Raw genomic sequence first — 20,951 nt, 5'->3', positions numbered from 1 at the left:
CTGAGCCCTCCAACTTACCTGCCTAGCTGTTGGATCCTCCCGGAAAACTTCCTGGACCAAGCCTGCAGCCAAAATCCAAAACCGGCAATCCCCATTGAAAACAACAGCACCCGACGCCAAAACAGCACCCTGCTCCTGGCCGCCCCTGTGCCGCTGTGGGTGCACCTTGTGTGCTAACTCGAATCTCCCTTTGCCCTGAGCTTAAGTCCAGAAGCTTTGCTCCCACAACCTTGTGGCCTGCTCGTGAGCAGCCACCTACCGGAAGTTCCCTATCCCCTATTGGATAACATTGGGCCTCAGCACTCTGCAACTGGCCGCCCTAGTGCCGCTGAGGGTGCTTTGAGAGTGCATCCTTGACCCTGGGGGAACCCTTGGTCCAACCCCAGAAAACCAACTCCTAAACCTAAGTACTTACCTTTAAGTCGATAACACTGTTTTATCCCATAGGACTGCATTGAACTGCTTTCTTGTGAAAATTGTTCTAAAAGTGTGTAGTTGGTTTGTAGGAAAACCTAACAGACTGCAAATGTACAAAAGCTTATTTACTTACCTTTCTTCTTGGAAATGTCCCAGTGTGATATCTAGGCATATCACCCTGAGTAGAGAAAGTAACTTAAAAGGTAATCTAAAAAGTAATGTACAAAGTAATCTGAAAAGTAACTGAAAAGTAATTTAAACTGCTTTACAACCAAATGACTTACCTGTAACCAATCCTACTGCATTCAACTGCATTCAAATGTATTTAACTGCATTATTCCTGCAAAGTGTTATAATATGTACCTGTACCAGGCCTGGTTTGGTTCTAGAAAATAAAATACAAACTGAATCATATTTTTATACAAACAAATTGGTCTGAGTTCAGTCTTTGAGTGTGTGACATAATTTCTTGCCTGAATGTGTGCAATAAATGCTTAACACTACCCTCTGATAAAGCCTTACTGCTCGCGCACACTACCACAAATAGAGAGTAAGATATTATCTACTTTTACCTCTGCCTACCTTTGGGGTTCCAGTGGACTCTGTGTACACTATACCTTACTTTGGTATAGAATATACAGAGCAAGTTTCCTACACCCTTCATCATATAGTCTTAGGCATAACACTGTGGCCCAGCTTTACTAACGCGGTGCAGCAGCACAAAAATTGTTTTGTGTTAAAAAGTAGTCCTTAAGTAACACAAAGTAGTGCTTGTAATGTTTGCTTTGCCCTGGAAATTAGCCCTAAAGAAACACAAAGTAGCTCTATGCGGTGGTACGTGGGCAGTTCCATGCAACCATCCATGAAGTTTGATACAAAACACTATTTACTAACATTGGTAGACAAGGATTTGCATAAAAAATTAAACATCCTTGAGGCAGGCATAACCTTGGAGAAAAGTTTTTTCCTCATAACTTTTCCAGCTTTAAATCTGTGCTGTTCTGAACAGAATACATACAAATTTGGAAACGTGTTAATTTATGGTAAGCTTAGAATTTTACACTGGAAAAGTATCCTTCTAGTACAAAACCTTTGATCGATTTCAAGCATACATCATTGCATGATGGTGCAAAGGTGTGCGCGTGGCACAAGGCAGCCAAAAGTATACAGATGCAAAAAGAACAATTGATGGACAGAATGCAGAACAATGTCATATATTCACCCCAGTACAGAGATCTGGGCCTAAATCTATCGTTTTTCTGCTCATCATGCCATTCCAGTTTGGACACAGCCATATGCAAATCAGTCTTGACCCTGTGCCCAGTGGAAACAGTCCAGCCCGAACTGCCAGGCAAGGTCCTCCCTGGACTGGAAACAAGCATCCTAGGACCGGTTTCGGGCTTTCAGCCTTCAACAGCCAGGATAGCTTGACTCCAGTGGCATGGAGAGAACGGGACCCACGTCTGGGCATACCCGTCTCACTCGGGGTGACAAATGCAAAAAGAACAATTGATGGACAGAATGCAGAACAATGTCATACATTCACCCCAGTACAGAGATAGTATACCAAGTATGCCAGCACAGGGAGATATAGTAACAGCGCCATAGTAGATATGTCGGTGCTCTACTCTCTCTTCCACGTAACGCAGTGAAACAACTTTGGTTGCTGCAGTGTGTAACATTGCAAACCTGTAAATTTAACAAATATGTCTTTGAATGTGACATAGGCAACTCTGACTGAAAATTAAAGATTAAAAAACCCATTAGTGCAAGACTGAATATGTAGTGTATGCTATCAAGTTCCCCTGTGATAATCTATACAAATGGAGCACTACTTTCACAGTGAAAAAGAAGATATTAGAACAGACTAGAGCCATCACTAATGAAGATATGAATTATAGTACTGCTAAACAGTTAAAAAAAAACCACAACAGTGATTTGCTACTAATGAGCTATTTTGGAAATGATCGTATTACCAAAAAGACAAAGAGGAGGCAGAACTCTCATACTGAAACGCAGGAACATCTCCGGCGCTGAGGCGGAGGAGCGTTGCACCACTGCCTTTCAGTACAGAGAAAAATGAGAAATAAAATGATAATAACGCATTATAATTTAACTTTTCTGCGGAGGCAGTTTTTCGGGGTGGGCTGGGCAGAGCAGCGGGAAGGAGTGGTGGCACTCTCTAAGTATGCATGACTGTTTGACCATCAGTCTTGGGCCGGCCAAACAGTCATGCACACTTTGCATGTTCGCCACTGGCTGCATTCTACAGACGGGGTGGAGAACATGCCCAGGCTCCCAGTCCCTGTCTGAACATCGAGCCATGGTGCTCAGACCAATCACAGTGCTGTGTTGCAGCGTTGTGATTGGCTTAGTGGAGCCTAGGTGCTTCCTGCTTCCACGAAAGGAAGAGGACAGAGAGGATGGAGGAAAGGAAGCGGCCGACCTGCGGACAGGTAAATGATTTGTCTTTTTTTATAAAACCCTCCCCGCCCCACTACTGCTTCCCGGGAGCAGCTGCCACTGCATAAATGCCTGAAGTCATGGAACATAATAGAAAGGAATTGCCTCATACCCTTAGGTATGAATTATGATGAAAAACTTCATGTACATCTGTAATTGACTCGACTGATAATTTCATGCATTGTGATTTAAATGTTTATTTTACTCTTGTTCAATTATTCTTACTATATTTCACATGGTCATTGTAAATTTTCTTTTGTTTTTATGTCACTTTAGATGGTGCCCGTCAATTTGATAATCTTTGTTCATCACAATATTAAGAATCTTTATCGTGCGTATGTGGAATTTACAAATCAGGCATGAATAGATCTATGAAATGATACCATCAGTGCTGAGGTAATTTGTTAACAATTTGGGTAGAGACAAGAATACTATAGTCATTTAGAATATGGACATTTTTAATGCCTTCATTATGTGGTACTCAATGAAGACATAAATATAACTGAGTACTGATTGGGATGTATCAACAAGACTCAATGTATTGAGATAAGATTACTATAGTCTTTTTTTGGCCCACACAAGAGTAGTCACGTTATTAATAAACTATTGGACTGGGCAGAAGAACTCAATGCATTTCTGTGTCGAACAAAAGTTACAGGGACATTATAGTTAGGAAGCAGAATTTTGAAAACTTAAAAAGTCACTTAAAAAAACAAAGGTCAGAGGGACGTTATAGTTAGAAATAAGAATTTAAAAAAACCTTATAAATTCACTGAAAAAGCCAAAGGTTACAGGGATGGTAAAGTTAGGCTCAGATTTCACTTGTACAAAACCAGTGAAATTCAGCAGTTATAGTTACCTGAGCTAACTATAACTTTCACCCCTGCAATGCACTGCTTATGACCTCATATAATACATCCCTGATGACCTGCTCAGTGACATCACTAATGACATCACTGATGATATCTCAAATGACAAACTACAAGTTTAGGGCAGCGGAGAGAGCCACGCAGCCCCAGCTGACTCCCCACATATTGGGGGAGCCAGCATTGTTCCTTCTTGTAAGGAGCAGCTACCTATGCTTGCTCCCTCAGTAATATCTACAGAGCCATTTCATTTTTTATGCACCTGAATACCTCTAAAAACAGATGATAATATCTACTAGGTTTGGCTGACTTGACAGATTAATGTCCTGCATGTTACAAAAGATTATGCCCATTATCACTACAAAGGTGATAGAAAATTGGGTCTAGGTGCAGATTGCTGAGCACATTCCAGTTATAAAAGCATATACCAAACTGTCACATTCATTGGATGATGTCAGTAGTGATAGTTAGGAATTAGCATTTAAAAAACCTTAGAAATTCACTGAAAAAACAATAGGTTTTAGGGGTGATATAGTTAGCTGGACATTTCACTCGAACAAAACCATTGAAATTCCTCCGATATAGTTAGCTGTACTAACTACATCTCGCGCGCCCGCAATCCACTGCTGATGATGTCACATATTACATAATTCATGACATGGTCAGTGACATCACTGATGAAATCTCAAATGACATCACTGATGACATCATCCAGTGAATGTGATTTGGTTCGTAATTTAAATATGTATTATATTTATAGCAATTTGCATTGAAGAATGAGTTGATATATAAATATAAATATCTGGATGGAGGATTTAGTAGCAGTGTGATTGACTGTTTACTTGATTAATTTAAAGTGTCTCACTAAATATATTGGATAGTGACTAAACTGTGTGAATATCTGTATCACTTTGTCAGTTGTTGTGTAAGCTGCTGTACTAGTTGGTTTCTAGCTACGTGAAAGTCTATATCATTTATTGATTAGTTAACTGAGTATTTGTATGGGAGAGTGAATGTGTGTGTGATTCGGTGGGGGGTGTGTGACTGCGCAAAGATGTGTGAATAGTTGATTCAGTAGGTATATGAAGTTAAAACTACATGTTATAACAGTTGTTTTGGTGAGTGAATATCTTTATGGGTGTGGCGATGAGCAAATATATGTCTCAATGGTACATGTCCAACAAACTAGAAAAATAAAAGCCAGTGTATGTGTCAGTTGTTTTATATAAATAAGTATACATAAGACTCAGTGATTGTATGAGTGACTGTATGGATAACTGTATAGTTGTAATAGTGATTTTATAACACACTAAGTATGAGCTATTATCTATATGAATAGATGAAGTGGTGTTTTTATAAGTGTATAGCTAAGTAAAAGTAAGTATGATCCATTGTTTGCATTAGTGAGTAGGATGACTTCATAAGTGATTAGGATGTATGCTGGTGTGTAATGTCGATATAGGTGTATAAGTATATTTGATAGTGTTCTATTGATCATTGACAGCATGTATGAGTGAATCTATAGGTAAGTGATTAGATGTGTTTATAGATCTAGGAATCCCTCAGTGGGTGTTTAGAAACTTGTATTGGTGTGTCAATGGTTTTAAATCTGGCACTCTGTATTTTACAGTGAGTGATGAAAGGTTATACTAGTGTATGATGAGGTGTATCTGATTGTCACGTGGATGATGTCATCAGTGATGTCATTTGAGATGTCATCAGTGATGTCACTGACCATGTAATGAATGATGTAATATGTGACATCATCAGCAGTGGATTGCGGGCGCGCGAGATGTAGTTAGTACAGCTAACTATATTGGAGGAATTTCAATGGTTTTGTTCGAGTGAAATGTCCAGCTAACTATAACACCCCTAAAACCTATTGTTTTTCCAGTGAATTTCTAAGGTTTTTTAAATGCTAATTTCTAACTATATCAGACCTGAAACCTATGGTTTTTTCAGTGAATTTCAAAGGTTTTTTAAATGCTAATTTCTAACTATATCAGGCCTGAAACCTATGTTTTTTTCAGTGAATTTCAAAGGTTTTTTAAATGCGAATTCCTAACTATATCAGGCCTGAAACCTATGATTTTTTCAGTGAATTTATTTCAAAGGTTTTGTAAATGACAATTTTTAATGTATTAATTGTTATACTGATTTACTACATTTTTAAAACTGTTTTGTTTTAGATATTTTATTTTTTTAATTACATTATACATTACAATACAAAATATACTTTCTCAGAATGAATTACTTTAGTTTAAATACTTTGCAAATAGGCAATAGACTTTTAAGTACAGTAGTTACAGTTGTTGCAATGGGCAACCCAATTTCAAACACAAAGCAACATTGAGCTGAATGTGAATTTCTAGTCAAATGCAATTAGTTACTTTATGGATTACTTTTATAACCACAGGACTGGATCCTAGATTCAGTCCTTGGACATCTCCTGTAAACAGTTGAGTAAAAGCGTTTTGGTTACAGTAGTGATTTTTAAGGATTATTATTGTATTTTAAAAGTTGACAATTAGAAATGTTTCCACATAGAATCACCAATGTTATCCTATGGCAGAAAATTCACTTAGCAGGTAAGTAGTGTTATCGTTACTTTTTCTTACTCAGTGGTGGATCCTGGATCCAGCACAGGTGAATCTCCTGTAAACAGTTGAAAGAGTGTGTTTAAGTCATACAGACGATTTTTTAGGAACATTTTTAGTTTGTGAAAATGGACACTTAGAAACTTTTCTGCTGAAAACCACACAATGGAATCCTATGGAAAGAAATACAAGTTACTGGTAAGTACGCTTAGAATTATTTTTCAGGGTCAGTGCTGGGCTAAAAGATGCAGCCCTGGGTTCTCTCCTGATAACAGGTGAGTAAATCGGACTTCGTAGTTCGGCTGATTTTAGAGGAATATTTGTACATTTAAAAAATGGACACTGAAACTTTTCTGCTGAAAACCACACAATGTATTCCTACGGAAGGAAATACAAGTTACTGGTAAGTACGCTTACAATTACTTTTCAGGGTCAGTGCTGGGCTAAAAGATGCATCACTGGCTTCTCTCCTGATAACAGGTGAGTAAATCGTAATTCGTAGTTCGGCTGATTTTAGAGGAATATTTGTACAATGGTTAAGGAAGGGGGCGGGGCCTGAGGTGACGTGTGCAAACACATATCCTGTGGCACGTTTTAAGTTGGGGAATTAATTCCTCTTCAATGCTGCGGTCCCCTGGGGGCCAACTAGCCCACCAGGTACCTCCAGTATGCGCCAGGGAGCTGCGCTGCAGAGAGGTGTTCAGAGGTCACGCCCCTTTTTACAACACTCTGCAATACAGCTCTGTGGCACTTACTGGAGGTACCTGGTGGGCTAGTTGGCCCCCAGGGGACCTCAGGATTGAAGAGGAATTAATTCCCCAACTTAAAACGTTTGCACACATATCACCTCAGGCCCCGCCCCCTACCTTCACCACTGTGCACACGCACCCCGTGGCGCATTTTGAGTTGGGGGATTAAGTCCCTTTGAATCCTGAGGGTCCCTGGGGTCCAACTAGCCCACCAGGTACCTCCAGTAAGCGCCACAAGGCTGTGTTGCAGAGAGGTGTAAAAAGGGGCGTGGCCTGGAGCACCTCTCTGCAACGCAGCCCTGTGGCGCTTACTGGAGGTACCTGGTGGGCTAGTTGGCCCCCAGGGACCCCCAGTATTAAAGGGGAATTAATTTCCCAATTTAAAACGCGCCACAGGGCGCGTTTGCAGAGTGTGTTTGTGAGGGGCGGGGCCTAGGGACGATCGCGTCTTTTTTTTCTTTTTGAAAGGGGTCTGTGTGGCACCCCTTCCTTTTACTTTTTGGGGGCACTGTGGACCCCATCCCCCAGGGCCTCACCCCCAAATGAAAATAAATAAAAAATATTTACGGGAAGGGGGCCGCGTGGCCCCCCTCCCATGGCCAATTCCGGGCCCCGGGGACCCCATCCGCGGGGCATGGCCAAATTTTTAAATATTTGTATGGGGGGTGCTGCGTAGCCCCCCTCCTCTGGCCACTTAAGGCCCCGGGGACCCCATCCCCCGGGGCCAGCCTGCCTCTTTTTTTTGTTCTTTTTTTTTTGAGGAGGTGGGCCGCATGGCCCCCATCCCGGGCCACTACTGGCCCCGGGGACCCCATCCCCCGGGGCCTGGCCAACTCATGGGGGCGTCCCCAATCCCCCCACGGTCCCAGCCGGCTCCCCGCCTCCTGCGGGAGCCGGCATTGCTTTTCCACATGGGGAGCAGCTAACATGCTGCTCCCCATGTGGAAAAGCAATCTGCTTTGCTTCATTGAAGCGAGAGCAGGTTTCCCTGCTCTCGCTTCTATGAAGCAAAGCAGTTTGCAATGGCAGGGTGGGAGCCGCGAGGCTCCCGCCCTGTCATTGCAAACTACAGTGTCTCGGGGGTGGGCACCCCGGGACACTGCAGGAGCCGGCCCTGGGGGGTGGCGGTCCACAGGGCCATCATTGGCTCCAGGGGGGGCCGCGCGGCCCCCCTCCCACTTAATTTAAAGCCCCGGGTGGTGGTGGTCCCCGGGCTTGGGGGTCCGTAACGGACCCCCTATGTTAAATAATTAGTGCCCCGGGGAGGTGGCGGTCCCTGGGGCGTGTGGGCGGGGCTCGAGTCCCCCCACACAGGGTTTTTAGTTTTAAAAAAAAAACAAGCCCCGGGGGGTGGCGGTCCCCGGGGGGCCGTGAGCCCCCCCACATACATTGACATAAAGTCCCGGGGGGTGGCGGTCCCTGGGGCTTGGGGGGGGCCTTTGAGCCCCCCCACCCATGTATAATAAAGCCCCGGGGGTGGCGGTCCCCGGGGCTGGGGGGCTGAGAGCCCCCCCATAATTCAGATAAGCCCCGGGGGGTGGCGGTCCCCGGGGGGCCGTGAGCCCCCCCACATACATTGACATAAAGTCCCCGGGGGTGGCGGTCCCTGGGGCTTGGGGGGGCCTTTGAGCCCCCCCACCCATGTATAATAAAGCCCCGGGGGTGGCGGTCCCCGGGGCTCGGGGGCCCCCTCTGGGCCCCCCATTATAATATACATATTGCCCCTGGGACTTGGCCCCCCCGTGGGCTAAATAAAAACGAAGCGCGGCCGCGGCCGCGTTTCATTTTTTTTTCAGCAGCGGGGTGCGCGGATCCTAAGCGCATCCCGCGATTTAAAAAAAAATATATATTTTTTTTTTTGGGCCTTGGGGGTCCTTGTGGGACCTCTGAGCAGGCCTAGGGGGTCAGGGTGTTTCTACCCTGCCCCCTTGTCGCGTTTTGCGCTTTTTTTTTGGTTTTCTTGTGCCTCGGTGCTACCGAGGCACAAGATGGCTGCCAACACTTCCTGATTCAGAGTGTTGGCAGCCAATTAGCATACAGCTCGTGCTCGGGAGGTTGCGGGGAGAGTGCGCGGATCCTCCGAGGCCATAGATATATATGTACTTTTAACTCTAATTTTCTCAGGAACTACTAAACGGATTTACACCATTTAAGCAAAAGGCACGAGTCTGAACTGAGGACTACCTCTTTGCCAAATTTGGTGTAATTCCGTTCAGCAGTTCGGGCTGTAGCTGCGTCAACAGGTCCTATGGGGAAAACGTGTTTTGGGACCCCCCTTTTTTCTCGGCCCCCGCTTGACGAATCACCGTGAAATTTTCTGGATATGAGCGGACCAGAGCTGGCCAAAAGTTTGGAAAATTTCGCGAACATTCGTCAATCGGCGCCAACGTTATTCCAAATAGAATGTTGTGGATTTCCTATGGTAACTAGGTCCTAACTAGATCTACCTACTGGCGACCGCCAGTAGGTAATATATATATATATATATATATATATATAAAATCACTGAAAAAACCATAGGTTTCAGACATGTTATAGTTAGGAATTAGCATTTAAAAAACCTTAGAAATTCACTGAAAAAACCATAGGTTTCAGGGGTGTTATTGTTAGCTGGACATTTCACTCATACAAAATCATTGAAATTCCCACAATGCATTTGTGATGACGTCACATATTACATCACTCATGACATGGTCAGTGACATCACTCATGACATCACTGATGACATCACAAATGACATCACTGATTACATCACTGATGACATCATCCAGTGAATGTGTGTTTTACTGAATTTTAAATATGTTTTTTATATGTATATCTCAAGGTTGATGGAAGAATAAATGGGGATATATGTGTTTTTAAAGTTTTGTTTTGTAAAATTGTTTGTATGACGGACTGATTAAGTGTATCTTAGTGAACACATGGGTTACTGAGTAATGTTTAAATTTGTAAATATGTTTATCATTCTCTCACGTTTTGTATAAGTGACTGCATGGGTTGGTAAGTAGCTACATGAGTGTCTATATGGGTTATTAGTTGGTTTTTGAGTATGAGTGTGTGAGTGTCTGTATGGTTCAGTGGGGGTATTACTTAGTGCGTAGATGGATGAATGAGTGACACAGTGTTTGTTTGTGTTGAACATAGCATGTGTGCAGGACTGTATAGGTGAATGAGTGTGTGTATGGATGTGATAGCGAGTGAATGAGTGTCTCTATAGAGTCTTTTAAGTAACTACATTTATTTAAATTAGTATATGTGAGTATTGGTGTATATAAGTGAGTATATGTGAGAGTGAGAGATTGGAAGAGTTCCTGAATAAATAAGTATGTGTTTCTATAAGTGAATGTTTAAGAGAGTAAGTATGTGTACGTTTCTGTAGAAGTAAGTGTAGTGGTGTGTGTATAACGTTATATGCAATTAAATGGATGTTTGATTCTTTATTAGCATGAGTGACTATGTGTGTGAGTAACTCTATGAATCAGTGGTGGTGTGTAACAGGATGTATAGGTGTATGAGTACATATGATGAGTGAGTATACATGTATGAGTGACTATATATGACTGTTGGTGAAGCAGTGGATGTGTATGTAGATCTTGAATTTACTGATTAGCTTGTTGTAACTGGTATTGGTATTTCCTTTTTTTGAACATTTTAGTCTCTATCTAAGAATGTGTGTATCAAAGGTTATATTAGGGTGAGAGGAGGTCTGCCACTGTATCACAAGGATGATGTCATCAGTGATGTCATTTGAGATGTCATCAGTGATGTCATGAGTGATGTCACTGACCATGTCATGAGTGATGTAATATGTGACGTCATCACAAGTGCATTGCGGGCGCGCGAGTTATAGTACTAACTATAACGGGGGAATTTCAATGGTTTTTTGTATGAGTGAAATGTCCAGCTAACTATAACACCCATGAAACCTATGGTTTTTTCAGTGAATTTCTAAGGTTTTTTAAATGCTAATTCCTAACTATAACATGTCTGAAACCTATGGTTTTTTTCAGTGAATTTCAAAGGTTTTTTAAATGCTAATTCCTAAATTTAACATGTCTGAAACCTTTTTTTGTGGTGATTTTCGAAGATTTCTGAAATGACAATATCTTAAATGTAATAATAGCTCTATTTATTTCTTTGATATTCATTTTCTAAATTTTTTAAATTATTTATTTCTACAATTTAAAAAAAAAAAAATTATATCAAATATTTTTAATCTAATTTGATTTTTTTTCTTCAAATATTGAAACTCAATTTTTTTTGGGTTTAAGAATTTTTTGCAAAAGAAATGTATTTTATTTTCTTTTTTTCAAATTTTTTTTTGGAACCGCGCACCCAAAGCGTACCTTCCTCGATCACTGTACGGAACCTAGCCGCCATTTTAGGACTGTTGCGTAGGATCTGCGTGGGATATGCGATGGGATGTATTTTCATGCGCGATTACTATGCGACCGGTACGCGTTAGGAATCGCGCACCCTACATGAGAGGAATCGTGCACCCAACGCGTACACACCAGGGGCTGCAGGCAGAATCGTGCACCCAACGCGATAGGAGTCGTGCACCCAACGCGTGCACACCAGGGGGCCGTGCTGAGCGTCGTGCTGGATGCGCGACTCCTAATTTTACTGTAAAAAAAAATAGCACCTATTACTAATTTCTATTCTTCCATCCCCCGGGGCCTATATACCGTGGGGGGAGCCCCAATGCCCCCACGGTCTCAGCCGGCTCCCCGCATCCTTCGGGAGCGGCATTGCTTTTCCACACGGGGAGCTGCTAACATGCAGCTCCCCGTGTTGAAAAGCAATATGGTTTGCATTTTGAAAGAGAGAGCAGGTTTCCTGATTTCTCTTTCAAAATCCAAACCAAGTTTGCTATGACAGGGCGGGAGCCTCGGCACCCGCCCTACAATAGCAAACAGCAGTGTCCCGGGGGTGGGCACCCCGAGACACTGCAGGAGCTGGCCCTGGAGGGTGGCGGTCCCCAGGGTCATCGACGGCTCCAGGAGGGAGGCCACGCGGCCCCCACTCCCACAATATAAAAAGCCCCGGGGGGTGGTGGTCCCCGGGGCTTGGGGGGGGCCTTAGAGCCCCCCCACCCATTTATTTTGTAGCCCCGGGAGGTGGCGGTCCCCGGGGCTGAGGGGCCCCTCTGGGCCCCCCATCAAATTTTACAGTTGTTGCCCCCGGCATTTGGCCCCCCACAGGGGGCTAATTATTAAAGAAGCGCGGGAGTCCGCGCTTCGTTTTTCTTTTTTTACGGCAGGATCCTTGCAGCCAGCGTGCATTTTGCCGTTTTTTCAAAAAAGTAATTGGGCCCTGGGGGCCTTGTAATAATATTAATAATAATAATAATAATAATAAACAAATTTATAAAGCGCATGGTTACACTAGGCTAGTGTGTCCCCGCGCTGCGGAACATACCCATGACATCCCTGTCACAATACAATCCCCACCCGTGTGAGCTCCCTGCTACTCTATTCAGAGGGGAAAAGATAAGTTTTCAGCTCCTTACGGAAGGTCATCTCTGAGACCTCCGTCCTGAACCCCCACAGGAGTTTGTTCCATTGTTGTGCTGCCACAAAGCAAAAGGAGCGCCCGCCCATCCTTGCTCTCTTGATGGTAGGTATGATGACCTGCCCCTTCCCGCTAGCCCTTAATTGACGGGTAGGGGCATAGGAGGTTAGGAGGTTATGGAGGTAGGTGGGCCCCTTCCTCTGTACAATCCAATGACTCACACAGAGCACTTTGAACAGAATTCGCTCCTTAATCGGAAGCCAATGCAGGGTGGCCAAAGCCCTCTTGGAAGGGTCTCTCTTGGGCAGCATCAAAACCAGGCGGGCTGCCACATTCTGGATGCGTTGTAGCCTCTGAATGCACTTAATATTAGCTCCCAAGTAGAGGACATTTCCATAGTCCAGCCTTGATGTCACTAAGGCATGGACCATGGTTTTCCTGACTGTGGTAGGTAGCAGGTCCAGCGTTTTCCTGAGACCCCCGCAGGACTCCAAAACAGGTCAGCATACGACACGACCTTGACCCCAAATTTCTCCGTAATCTCTGCCACCGGTGTGACATAGAGATTAAATAGGGTCTGACTGAGGGTGGACCCCTGTGGGACCCCCTGTTTCATTTTGATATGTTTTGATCTGTGGGGTCCCTGTGCTACCTGGAAGCTGCGGTCTTGCAGGAAAGATTCCATCCATTCCCAGGCTTTACCAACCACCCCTCCCTTTCTAAGACACTGTAGCAACGTGTGATGGGCCACAGTGTCGAATGCGGCACTCAAGTCTAAAAGAATTAAAGCCACCGTTTGTCCCTCATCCACAAATTTCCGGATGGTCTCAGTAGACAGAAGCAGGGCTAATTCAGTAGAATAAGATGCTCGAAAGCCTGATTGGGTCGGGTGGAGAAGATTATGCTTACTAATGTGAGCCGTCAATTGGACATTGGCTACCTTCTCAGCGATTTTCGCGAAGTAGGGTAGTAGCGAGATAGGGTGGAGATTGTCCAAATGATCCATGCTGACATGGGGTTTTTTCTTCAAAGGGAGAACAACAGCCTCCTTCCATTTTTTTGGGACGATGCCTGAGGTAAAGGAGAGCTCTAAAAGATTTATGAGATAGGGCTCGAGAGTCTCAATACTCCCTCTCAGCACCTTGGGCGATGCAGGGTTTCTGGGAAAGCCAGACTTAATGTTGGCGGCTATCTTATTTAAGGTGAAATGGGATGGAACAGTGAAAATATCAAGGCATTCTGTCCCCAATATGTTAGTGGATACAACAGCATCCATGCGCCCATCCCGAGCCGAAACCGGGAAGGTGGAGTAAATCTTTTCTACCTTCTCTGAGAAGAAGTCTGCCACTCGATTACAGGACTCCACTGAGCCTATCATAGGTGCAGCAATAGTAGACAAGGAGGATATCTCTTTAAAGACATTAAACAACTCCTTGACCGAGTTCTCCGCTGTCTCTATCCTCCCCCTATTGTGGGTCCCCCTAAGCAAATCTAGAGGGTCAGGGTATTTCTACCGTGCCCCCTTTATACACTTTGCACACTTCATCCACTGATTTCTTAAGCCTCGCTTCTACCGAGGCACAAAATGGCTGCCAACACTTCCTGGTTTGGAGTGTTTACATTCAGGTAACAGCCAATTAGCATGCAGCTCGTGATCGGGAGGGTTCACGCTGGGTGCGCATTGGGTGCGCGGATCCTCCGAGGCCATAGATATATATGTGATTTTAATTTTCTCAGCAACTACTGAACGGATTTACACCATTTAACCAAAAGGCATGAGTGTGAACCAAGGTCTACCTTTCTGCCAAATTTGGTGTAATTCCGTTCAGCAGTTTTGGCTGTAGCCGCGACTAACGGTCCCTATGGAAAATTGCATGGGGAAAACACGTTTTGGGACCCCTCTTTTTTCTCAGCCCCCGCTTGACGAATCACCCTGAGACTTTCAGGATAGGAGTGGACCGGAGCGGGCCACGAGTTTTGAAAATTTCGCGAAGAATCGTCAACCGGCGCCAAAGGTATTCTAAATAGAATGTTGTGGATTTCCTATGGATAATAGGTCCTAACTATAACTACCTACTGGCGACCGCCAGTAGGTAATAAATATATATATATATATATTTATATATATACATATACTATTTTCGTCACTGTGGTTTTGCTGCCGGATCGCTCAACAGCGGGTGCAGGCATTGGGCCAAACCAGTTTTGCGGACCGAAAATCCGAGAGGCATGAACTTTGATGAGGAACTTTATGTTCACCTACAATAGAACAATGGGGAATCAGAAGAACTGTTTCTGGGGTATTGACAATCTCGGAATTGCGGTTAAATCTTGAAAATATGAATTGCAACATGATACCTTGCGCAAACATAACTGCATCAAAAATGGGGAACGGTGTTGATTAGTTTATGGGTACTAAACCCTTTATTGCTGCATGCACCATAGTTAAAAATCCCAATGCACTGAGTATGGTTACATCTGTGTACTAAACACATATATACTGCATTGCACATATACACATAATGGACGGATTACACTCAGTATTGTCCACAAACAAGTATACAAATCAATGATTAATCTTTGTAATTTATTCATAATGATGTGCAATTGGGGTTCTATGTCAGCAAAATTCAACCAGTAACTATGTAATGCGTTATGTTGTTTCACACATATAAAGATGGTATCTGTCACAAGGTGATCTGTATTTAACAATATTGAAACAACATTTCCCAGAAGTCATGGGGATGGTGTAAAAACAGGAAATGCAATAAAGCAGATGCAAAAAGCAGTGCCACCTACCGTGAGAAAGGCCGTCAGGCCGAAACGCGTCGGTGTGACAGACTGGGCTCTGTGCAATAAAATCTAAATAGACAAGTTCCAGAGTGTGGCGTCCTTTGTTGAAAAAAAAATAATAAAAAATATATATATATATATATATATATATATATATATATATATATATATATATATATATATACAAACAAGAATCCCTGTGTTTCCAGTAGGAAAAAGCGAGCTACTCCGGTGTGAAGGTGACAATATCAAGGGTTTATTCAGCAAACAAGACACGTTTCGACCTCAGGTCTTGGTCACATGACCATTTGCCAGTTCCACAAATATTTAAAGATGCAGTCACGAGAACGGGCCATGCCAGGCAGACTGTGACTTCACGGGGCAGAGGGCTCATTGCAGCGTTCTCCAGGGCCCGGTCTGTTTCCGGAATTGTGGCTTGGGCGTTGGGGACTCGAGGGAACCCTGGACCCTTTCAATTACTGACGGCACCTGCCACTACATGGCCCCCCCTCTACATGGTATTCTCAGCGCTCACTGCAAGTTCTATCAACCCTGCTGTGGTACTTACCAAGACATTGCACGCTGGGAGCTGTAGTCTCACATTTCATTACAGCTGCTCCTAGTCAAGCAGGGTCAGCTGATCTCCCACCAATGGGAGCACCGTAGGAAACAATAAAGGAGGGAGACGGTACCATCTGGGTGTGAGCGGCGTCTGAGGAAGGCTAGAGAAGCCGAAATGCATTATGCTGTGCAACTACCTGTGAATAAAGGGCTCCTGAAATAATCCCCGCGGTGTCCTTGGGTCACTTTTAACAGAGTGGTCTTTCTTTGATATACGTTTATGAAGGGAGAGCACTCCGGTAAATATAGTTCAAGATGTTTGCAAAATTCTGAGGGAATCTAGACCAACGGTGCTACAGTTAAGTAGAAGTTTGTCCTCTTCTACTACGCAAAAGTACAAATATTGACAGGGTGAGAGCCTGTATGTAACTGTGCACTGTTCACAAAGTGTCTAGTCTGACACTATAACATTTTTTGAAATCATGTTGTACTTTTAATTTTCAAAGATACAACCATCACATTATCTGAAATATATCACATTTGGTGCGAGGCAACAGAAATGTGTAAACAACTTGTTTCAATAAACACTTCAGTCAGTATTTACATGAAAAACATCTTATGCAAAAATAATGTATAATCTACTGACAATCGCATGATACAAACATGTAGTAGTAAATACACAAATTCATAACAACAGAAGTGTCAATGCCCAATGCATTTCGGAACCAGCCGGTTCCTTCGTCAGGGGCCAATCTGAAAAATACAAGATAAACCATTTTCTAATGAATAAATTATATTATGGCTCAATCTCATCTGTTCTGATGGTATGCAAACATAACTCTGTAGGTTACCTGTATGAATGTTGAATTTGGTACACTCTGAAAAAAACAACAATGTGCTGATGTGAACAACGGCTGAGGCAGGATGATGTACGTGAATAAGGGCGGTGAGTGACTGAGAGACTCACGCTTACCTGGACTAATGGAAACTCGTGTCTCTGAAAAGATAGAATACCGGGCTACATTGAGCAAGTGTTTTGACCATAAGCTAAAAATATATGGCTTACGTAAAATCATAATGCTGAAGATAAAATAAAGAGGAAGCTTACCTCAAAGAGGAGGTACGTGAAATGCTAGGGAAAAAAATAAGCAGAGCAAGGAGTAAGAGTGTGTTGCGGCAAGAATAACCAATAGTATTCGGCTGCGACGCACAAACGTGTAGGAACCCTTACCTGAAACAAGACTGAGGATGAGAGAAACCGCCAAGCTCCACACCGATATAACGAGTAAGAGCTGAAAATCGAGGCAGCTATTTCTAGTGTCAAAACCGGAAGGAAACCGGAAATACTAAACAGGAACAAGGGACTTGAAGAAAAACGAGTGAAACAGGCGAGCTGAAGGTAGGCGCCATCTTAGAACGGTAACGCACAACCGTGCTGGTGGGTCTGTAGATGCATTAAGCTTGGAAACTAAATATGAAAAATGAGGAGAAGCAAACTCGTAGAGAAGGAAAAAAGGTATAAACGATTTGTAAAGCATTGCAAAGAGAAGGAGAGATGTGGGAAGTGTAAACAGAAGCGCGATGGGCTATATTGCGAGTAAAGGAAGCTAAGGGAGAGAGACGGGTCACGAAGATGGGGGGAAGAGATAGACCAAGGGGATGGACTCAAAGAGCAAACTGTACCAATAGAGTCCAAATAAACGGCATCTAGGAACGGTGAGAGTAGGCATGAGCATGTGGGTGTGAGGGTGCAGTCCGGAGAATAATGAGAAGTAAACAAGGGGAAATAAGTACTAGAATGAAGTTATTCTAATAAAAAAGTGAAGTGCTGGGGATGTGTGTGTGTGTAACCCAATGTATCAATGCAGTGGTGCTAAGGTGCAAAGTGTATCATCAGTACAAAAAGAGGCCACATGGGGCTTATGTGCAGAGAAACGATCATTAGAATTAGATAAAGCATGACATGTCGAGCCTGTCATTAAGACCTCTCGGTATCATGGTGTCCAGAAACTTGATCCAATAAACCTCCCTCTGCAGAAGTTTAAGGTGAGTATTGACTCCATGTCGTGGTACAACATGTTCGATAATTTGAAATCTGAGTTGGGATATTGAATGACTTGCTTCCTGCCAATGGGTCGCCAGAGGTGAATTTTTATTCTTGGTCCTAATCCGACTTTTGTGCTCTGTGAGGCGTGTTTTCATTTTTCGTTCAGTTTTGCCGATATACAGTTTGCCACATGGGCATTTGATCCCATATATCACATTCGTGGTGTTGCAATCACTGGTGTGTCTGAGCAAAACTTCTTTGCCCGTAGTTGGATGTGTTAAGATCTTACCCGGAATGCTGTTATTGCAATGTGAACAATTTTGACATTTCAATGTTCCTTTGGTGGTGATTTTCTTGTTTGGTTTTTTCGTGGGAGCTATTAATTCCCGGAGGTTTTGACCCCTGGTGTAGGCATGCAAAGGAAATTCCTGAAAAATATTGTTGAAATCAGTTTCATTGGCTAGCAGTTCCCATCGTGTGTTGATAATCTTTTTAATGGCAATAGAGCTGGTGGAATATTAGGAGATGAACACTATGTTTGTTTTGTTTGGTTTCTTGATGGATGTAAGTAGTTCTCCACGTGATATTGTCATCGCTCTTTGCGCACATGAGTCAAGAATGACGGAGGGGTAACCTCGCTTATGGTATTTCTCCTTGTATTCATTAATTTTTGTTGTACAGTCCTGTGTTTCTGAGCAGATCCGTTTGATTCTAATGAATTGGGAGTAAGGTAGGTTGTTGATGAGATTGCTGGGGTGGAAACTTGAGTATTGCAATGCATTATTGCGATCCGTGGGTTTAGTGTAGACTGTTGTAATTAACCCTTGTCCTTCTGGATTTTTGTTGATGGTGACATCGAGATATTGTATGGACTGTGTGTCAATTTTGTGTGTGAATTGAATCCTAGGATTGTGTGAGTTCAGAGTGGTTAACATTTGTTCAAGACAACTCCTTGAACAAATGTTAACCACTCTGAACTCACACAATCCTAGGATTCAATTCACACACAAAATTGACACACAGTCCATACCTTACTCCCAATTTATTAGAATCAAACGGATCTGCTCAGAAACACAGGACTGTACAACAAAAATTAATGAATACAAGGAGAAATACCATAAGCGAGGTTACCCCTCCGTCATTCTTGACTCATGTGCGCAAAGAGCGATGACAATATCACGTGGAGAACTACTTACATCCATCAAGAAACCAAACAAAACAAACATAGTGTTCATCTCCAAATATTCCACCAGCTCTATTGCCATTAAAAAGATTATCAACACACGATGGGAACTGCTAGCCAATGAAACTGATTTCAACAATATTTTTCAGGAATTTCCTTTGCATGCCTACACCAGGGGTCAAAACCTCCGGGAATTAATAGCTCCCACGAAAAAACCAAACAAGAAAATCACCACCAAAGGAACATTGAAATGTCAAAATTGTTCACATTGCAATAACAGCATTCCGGGTAACATCTTAACACACCCAACTACGGGCAAAGAAGTTTTGCTCAGACACACCAGTGATTGCAACACCACGAATGTGATATATGGGATCAAATGCCCATGTGGCAAACTGTATATCGGCAAAACTGAACGAAAAATGAAAACACGCCTCACAGAGCACAAAAGTCGGATTAGGACCAAGAATAAAAATTCACCTCTGGCGACCCATTGGCAGGAAGCAAGTCATTCAATATCCCAACTCAGATTTCAAATTATCGAACATGTTGTGCCACGACATGGAGTCAATACTCACCTTAAACTTCTGCAGAGGGAGGTTTATTGGATCAAGTTTCTGGACACCATGATACCGAGAGGTCTCAATGACAGGCTCGACATGTCATGCTTTATCTAATTCTAATGATCGTTTCTCTGCACATAAGCCCCATGTGGCCTCTTTTTGTACTGATGATACACTTTGCACCTTAGCACCACTGCATTGATACATTGGGTTACACACACACACATCCCCAGCACTTCACTTTTTTATTAGAATACCTTCATTCTAGTACTTATTTCCCCTTGTTTACTTCTCATTATTCTCCGGACTGCACCCTCACACCCACATGCTCATGCCTACTCTCACCGTTCCTAGATGCCGTTTATTTGGACTCTATTGGTACAGTTTGCTCTTTGAGTCCATCCCCTTGGTCTATCTCTTCCCCCCATCTTCGTGACCCGTCTCTCTCCCTTAGCTTCCTTTACTCGCAATATAGCCCATCGCGCTTCTGTTTACACTTCCCACATCTCTCCTTCTCTTTGCAATGCTTTACAAATCGTTTATACCTTTTTTCCTTCTCTACGAGTTTGCTTCTCCTCATTTTTCATATTTAGTTTCCAAGCTTAATGCATCTACAGACCCACCAGCACGGTTGTGCGTTACCGTTCTAAGATGGCGCCTACCTTCAGCTCGCCTGTTTCACTCGTTTTTCTTCAAGTCCCTTGTTCCTGTTTAGTATTTCCGGTTTCCTTCCGGTTTTGACACTAGAAATAGCTGCCTCGATTTTCAGCTCTTACTCGTTATATCGGTGTGGAGCTTGGCGGTTTCTCTCATCCTCAGTCTTGTTTCAGGTAAGGGTTCCTACACGTTTGTGCGTCGCAGCCGAATACTATTGGTTATTCTTGCCGCAACACACTCTTACTCCTTGCTCTGCTTATTTTTTTCCCTAGCATTTCACGTACCTCCTCTTTGAGGTAAGCTTCCTCTTTGTTTTATCTTCAGCATTATGATTTTACGTAAGCCATATATTTTTAGCTTATGGTCAAAACACTTGCTCAATGTAGCCCGGTATTCTATCTTTTCAGAGACACGAGTTTCCATTAGTCCAGGTAAGCGTGAGTCACTCAGTCACTCACCGCCCTTATTCACGTACATCATCCTGCCTCAGCCGTTGTTCACATCAGCACATTGTTGTTTTTTTCAGAGTGTACCAAATTCA

At 43.2% G+C, this 20,951-nt stretch overlaps 1 protein-coding gene across 3 annotated transcripts in view; it reads left to right on the top strand.

Moving 5' to 3' along the window:
- LOC146812369 (E3 ubiquitin-protein ligase RNF182-like) overlaps positions 1-20,951 on the top strand; it is a 45,811-nt gene that overhangs the window by 10,174 nt on the left and 14,686 nt on the right. Inside the window, exon 2 of one of the 3 annotated variants that reach the window (XR_014966839.1) lies at positions 3,157-3,251. The exons of the other annotated variants lie outside the window; for them this stretch is intronic. The gene's annotated coding sequence lies outside the window, so the exon portion shown is untranslated. Of the gene's footprint in view, positions 1-3,156; positions 3,252-20,951 lie in introns of those variants that run through there. 3 annotated transcript variants of the gene reach the window in all.

Source organism: Triturus cristatus, chromosome 7, assembly GCF_964204655.1.
Source record: "Triturus cristatus chromosome 7, aTriCri1.1, whole genome shotgun sequence".
In the NCBI taxonomy this organism is placed as follows: domain Eukaryota; kingdom Metazoa; phylum Chordata; class Amphibia; order Caudata; family Salamandridae; genus Triturus; species Triturus cristatus.
Note: the sequence above shows the minus strand (reverse complement) of the source record. Positions and strands in the feature narration are given on the sequence as shown.